Raw genomic sequence first — 6,000 nt, forward strand, 5'->3', positions numbered from 1 at the left:
AATGGGTTTACTCTTTCTTTTTTTTTCAATTACCAAATATTCCAGGAATAACATTTTTATTCTTAAGGTGAAATTAAATTTAAGTGCAATTAAATATACAACATTTAAAGAACACCAGGGAAATGCAAAAGGAAAACAAAATTGGTTCTCTGCACTCAGATTTTCAAACTCTTTAAGCACTCTAATATAAACGTGTATTATTTCTGGTGTGAAACAATACACTTTAATTTTTTAATAACTTTGAGTCCATGCAATTACCTGAGAGAACCACACATTTACTAGAATTTAATTTAAATAGAATTTAAGACTATATCTACCTTGAGAAGAACAGAAGTACCCTCCTTTGCATTGGAGATACCTGTAGAGTTGCTTAACAGTTGTGTAACTTAAAACTGCATTTTGGAAGCTTGCTAGACAAAAGACGTTCTTGTATCCTTTCAGTAGCCTTTATGTCAGTTTTGAGGGTTCCCCCCGCCTTTTCAGGGATATTGTGTTGAGAACAGTTTCGAGTTTCATATAGTAGAATTTCTTAAAATAATGTTCACCTGATTCTGAGGGTCTTCTCAAATTGACTTCCTAAATTTCTCAAGACAAATTATATGGACCCCCTCCAAAGCCCTGAAGACTGGAGTTACTGCTTCCTTCTGCCTGAGGTCCCAGCACCCTGCAAACTGAGTCCAGATCTGATTCATCAAGATGAGCCCCCAAGGTCCACCCAGACTCTTGGAACTGGCAGGGTGGAGCCTGGTGATTTAAAATTTATTTTAAAAATTTTTTAAAAAAGAAAGAAAAACAAATTATATGGACCCTCCTCCCTATAACTTCTTCCAAATCTTAATCCATGTTTTCTGTTAAGTTACTTAGGCAAAATAAATGGAAAGAATTCTGTTCTCTGGCCTCTAAACCCTAAACCAAAAAAAGAAAAAACTGAAGATGTCAAAATAGATTTTTCAGATTTCCACTTAAGATCATGCATGCTAAGAATGGTTCAACATATGCAAATCAATAAATGTGATTCACCACATAAACTGAAGCAAAAACAAAGACCATATGATTATCTCAATTGATGGAGAAAAAGCATTTGATAAAATCCAGCAGCACCTTTTCTTGATAAAAACCCTCAACAAACTAGGCATAGAAGGAACACATATCAAAATTATAAAAGTTGTATAGGACAAACCCACAGCCAGCATCATATTGAATAGGGAAAAGTTGAAGGCATTCACCCTAAGAAGTGGAACAAGACAAGGATGCCCACTGTCACCACTTCTATTCAACATAGTATTGGAAGTCCTAGCCAGAGCAGTCAGGAAAGAGAAAGAAAGAGCATCCAAATCGGGAAAGAGGAGGCCAAACTATCCTTGTTTGTGATGATATAGTCCTGTATCTAGAAAACCCTAAAGACTCCACCAAAAGATGCCTAGAGTTGATAAACAAATTCAGCAAAGTCTCAGGTTATAAAATCAATGTACAGAAATCAGTAGCATTTCTATATACTAATAACAGTCAAGCTGAGAGTCAAATCAAGGACTCAATATCATTTACAACAGCTACAAAGAAAATAAAATACTTTGGAATAGACTTAACCAAGGAGGTGAAAGATCTCTATGAGGAGAACTCTGAAACACAGATGAAAGAAATTGTAAATGACACAAATGAATGGAAAAACATCCCACGTTCATGAATTGGTAGAATCAACATTGTTAAAATGTCCATTCTTCCCAAAGGAATTTACAGATTCAATGCAATTCCCATCAAAATACCAATGTCTTATTTCACAGATCTAGAAAAAATAATCCAGCTTCATTTGGAACCAAAAAAGCCCAAATACCCAATGCAATCTTAAGCAAAAAGAACAGATCTGGAGGCATCACATTACCTGACTTCAAATTATACAAGGCTATAGTAACCAAACCAGTATGGTACTGGTATAAAAGCAGAGACAGAGACCAATGCAACAGAAGAGAGAACCCAGAAATAAAACCATACAGCTACGGCCAACTGATCTTCAACAAAGCAAACAAAAACATATACTGGGGAAGGACACCCTATACAATAAATGGTACTGGGAAAATTGAATGGCCATATATGCAGAAGAATGAAACAGGACCCATATCTCTTGCCATATACAAAAATTATTTCAAGATGAATTAAAGACTTCAATGTAAGGCATGAGACCATAAAAATTCTAGAAGAAAATGTAGGAAAAACTCTTCTAGACAACAGCCTAGACAAAGAATTTATGACTGAGACCCCAAAGGCATATATAGCAGCAAAAAAATAAATGGGAATTAATTAAAAAGCTTCGGCACAGCAAAGGAAATAATCAACAGAGTAAACAGGCAACCTACCGAATGGGAGAAAATATTCATAAACTATACATCTGACAAAGGACTAATATCCAGAATCTACAAAGAACTCAAAACAGCAAGGAAAAAAAAAAACCCCATTGAAAAGTGGACAAAAGACACAAACAGAAGAAGGTAGACAAATGGCCAAGAAACATGAAAAAATGCTCAACATCACAAATCATCAGGGAAATGCAAATTAAAACCACAATGAGATACCATCTTTCCCCTGTCAGAATGGCTGTTATTAAAAAGTCAAAAAACAACAGATGGTGATGTGGATGCATAGAGAAAGGTACACTTATACACTGTTGGTGAGACTGTAAACTAGTCTATGGAAGACAGAATGGAGATTCCTCAAAGAACTAAAAGTAGACCTACCATTTAATCCAACAGTCCCATTACTGGGTATCTACCCAAAGGAAAAGAAATCATTTTTATCATACACACCATGGAATACTATTATATTTAGCCATAAAAAGGAATGAAATAATGTCATTTGCAGCAACTTAGATGGAACTGGAGGCCATTATCCTAAGTGAAATATCTCAGGAATGGAAAAACAAACACCATATGTTCTCACTAATAAGTGGGAGCTAAATGATGGGTACACAGAGGCACAAAGAGATGTAAAGGACATCGGAAACTATGAATGGGTGAGGGTGGATGGGGTGTGAGGGATAAAAACTTACCTATCGGGTACAATAAACACTGTCCTGGTGGCAGGCACACTGAAAGCCCCGACTTCAGCATTTTATGTACAACGTATCCATGTAACAAAAACATTTGTACTCCCTTAATATTTTGGGGGAAAAAAAAAGAATATGCATGCTAAAGAAGTAGCTAATGTAGGTTATAAAACAGGATGTTAATCGTGGATTAGAATATATTGTACAAATAAAAATAATCGGGGTCAGAGATATTAAGTAACCTGCCCAAGGTCACACAGCTAAAAGCAGTGGAATGGGAAAAAGAACCATTTCTTCTGATTTTAACACTCTCAATCACACACTATTTTTAGAAATGAAGAAATTTAGCCCCACAAGAAAAACTGTAATTGTTAAAAAAAAAAAAAAAAAGAAAAACTGTAATTGTTTATTGATCAATTACCATGTGCCAAGCCCTGTACTTCATTTAATCCTGACTACTTTGATAAAGGTGTTACAAGGTTGCCTGGACTCTAAAGCATGTGCTCATAAACAACACACAACACTAAGTGTTATGTTTTCCTCATCTCTGATTATTTTTCTTAATGAGATCTTTTCAGTCACAAATGTATATGCGGTATTCATGTTCAAGTCCCTTGGGTTTAATGATATACAGTTGGCCCTCAGTATCCGCGGGTTCCAAATCCATGGATTCAACCAACTGCAGATGTAGAACTTAGGGATATAGGGCCAACTCTAAAAGCCTTGAGAGTTTGTGGATTTTGGTATCTGCAGGGGTCCTGGAACCAACCTCCCATGGACACTAAGGGATGACTATTTTTACTGATTGTTACGTACCATTAGAATGCAAGGTTATTAAGGAAACCATATTGCTTCCTTTGAACTTTCCAAAGCATTTGAGAGGATGTATTCTATAAATAGCACGAATATTTAATATTAATAGCAATAATAAATGGTTATTGAGCATTTACCGTATGCCAGGCATTGTGCTTAACATACGTCATTCCATTTAATCCTCTCGACAATTTAATCCATGTCACTCACTTTGTTTTCTATACCACTGATTGAATTCTGTTTTAGTCCACTTATTCATTGCACAACAGTATAATTTTTGCCATTTCCTTCTTTTTTTTTTTTTTTTGAGACAGAGTCTCACTCTGTTGCCCGGGCTAGAGTGTCGTGGCGTCAGCCTAACTCACAGCAACCTCAAACTCCTGGGTTCAAGCGATCCTCCTGCCTCAGCCTCCCAAGTAGCTGGGACTACAGGCATGCGTCACCATGCCCGGCTAATTTTTTCTATATATTTTTTAGTTGTCCGATTAATTTCTTTCTATTTTTAGTAGAGACGGGGGTCTCGCTCTTGCTCAGGCTGGTTTTGAACTCCTGAGCTCAAACAATCCGCCCGCCTCGGCCTCCCAGAGAGCTAGGATTAGAGGCGTGAGCCACCGCGCCCAGCCTGCCATTTCCTTCTAACCTCTGTATACTCTATTTTGAGCTCCTTTGTCACTGCTGTTGTTTGAAGTTCACATTCTCTAAACATTATTTTTTATCCGCAATAGAGAGAGATCCTGTCTCGAAAAAAAAAAAAAAGAGTATATATGTAAGAATTTTTTCTTGTTTAAAACTTTATGCCAGGTGTGGTGGCTCATGCCTGTAACCTCAGCACTTTGGGAGGCTGAGGTGGGAGGATTGCTTGAGGCCAAGAGTTCGAGACCAGCCTGAGCAAGAATGAGACCCCGTCTCTACAAAAAATTAAAAAATTAGCAGACCATAGTGGCTTGTGCCTGTAGTCCCAGCTACTTTGGAGACTGAGGCAGGAAGATGGCTTGAGCCCAGGAGTTTGAAGTTGTAGTGAGCTATGGTGACACCCCTGCACTCTAGTCCAGGCAACAGAGCAAGACCCTGTCTCAAAAAACAAAAAACAAACAAAAAACCTTCAAAAAAGATGACTGTTTAAACAAAAATATTGTGGGATTTATAACATATATACAAGTAAAATTTATAGACAATAATATCATAAAGATGGGAAAAAATGAAAATACTCTATTGTAAGGTTCTTATTCTATATATGAAGTGGTATAGTATCACTTGAAGGTAGACTGATAAGTTAAAGATGTATATACTATATACCTTTAAGTAACCACTAAAATAATGAAACAGAATTATACCTAATAATTGTTTAAAGGAGATAAAGTGAGATCATGAAAAATATTCTATTAATTTGAAAGAAGTCAGGAAAAAAGGAAAAAGAGAATAAAGAGCAGATAAGACAAATAGAAAACAAATAGTAAGATAAACAGACTCAAACCTAACCATATCAATAATCACACTAATTGAAATGGCATAAACATACCAATTAAAAGGCAAAAATTGTAAGACTGGATAAAAAAGCAAGAACAACCTCTATGCTACCTACAAGAAAACATTTTAAATTAAAGACACAAATAAATTAAGAGGATAAGCATGGAAAAGATATACTATGATAACTTTAGTCAAAAGAAAGCTAGGAGAGTTCTATTAATATCACATGAAGTTGATTTTGGAGCAAAGAATATACAAATCGATAATTACATTTATAATAAAGAGATTTCAATAACTCTCTCTTAATAATTGGTAGAACAAGCAGGCAGAAAATCAGCAAGGATGGGAACACTATCAGGCAGCCAACTTAACCTAACTGACATTTATACAACACTCCACCCAACAGCAGCATAATACATATTGTCCTCAAATACACCCGGAACATTTACCAAGATAAACCATATTCTGGGCCATAAAACAAATTTTAACTCTGAAAGGATTCAAATCATACCAAGTATGTTCTCAGACCACATTAAAATGAAATTAGAGATCAATAACAAAAAAGATTTTTGAAAAATCTACAAATATTTGGAAAGTAATTAACACCCTTCTTTGACCCATGGATCAAAAAAGCCAAAAAGGAATTATAAAGTATTTTGAACTGAATGAAAATATAGAACATA

Source organism: Propithecus coquereli, unplaced genomic scaffold (genome assembly GCF_000956105.1).
Source record: "Propithecus coquereli isolate 6110/MARCELLA unplaced genomic scaffold, Pcoq_1.0 Scaffold1, whole genome shotgun sequence".
Taxonomy (NCBI): Eukaryota; Metazoa; Chordata; class Mammalia; order Primates; family Indriidae; genus Propithecus; species Propithecus coquereli.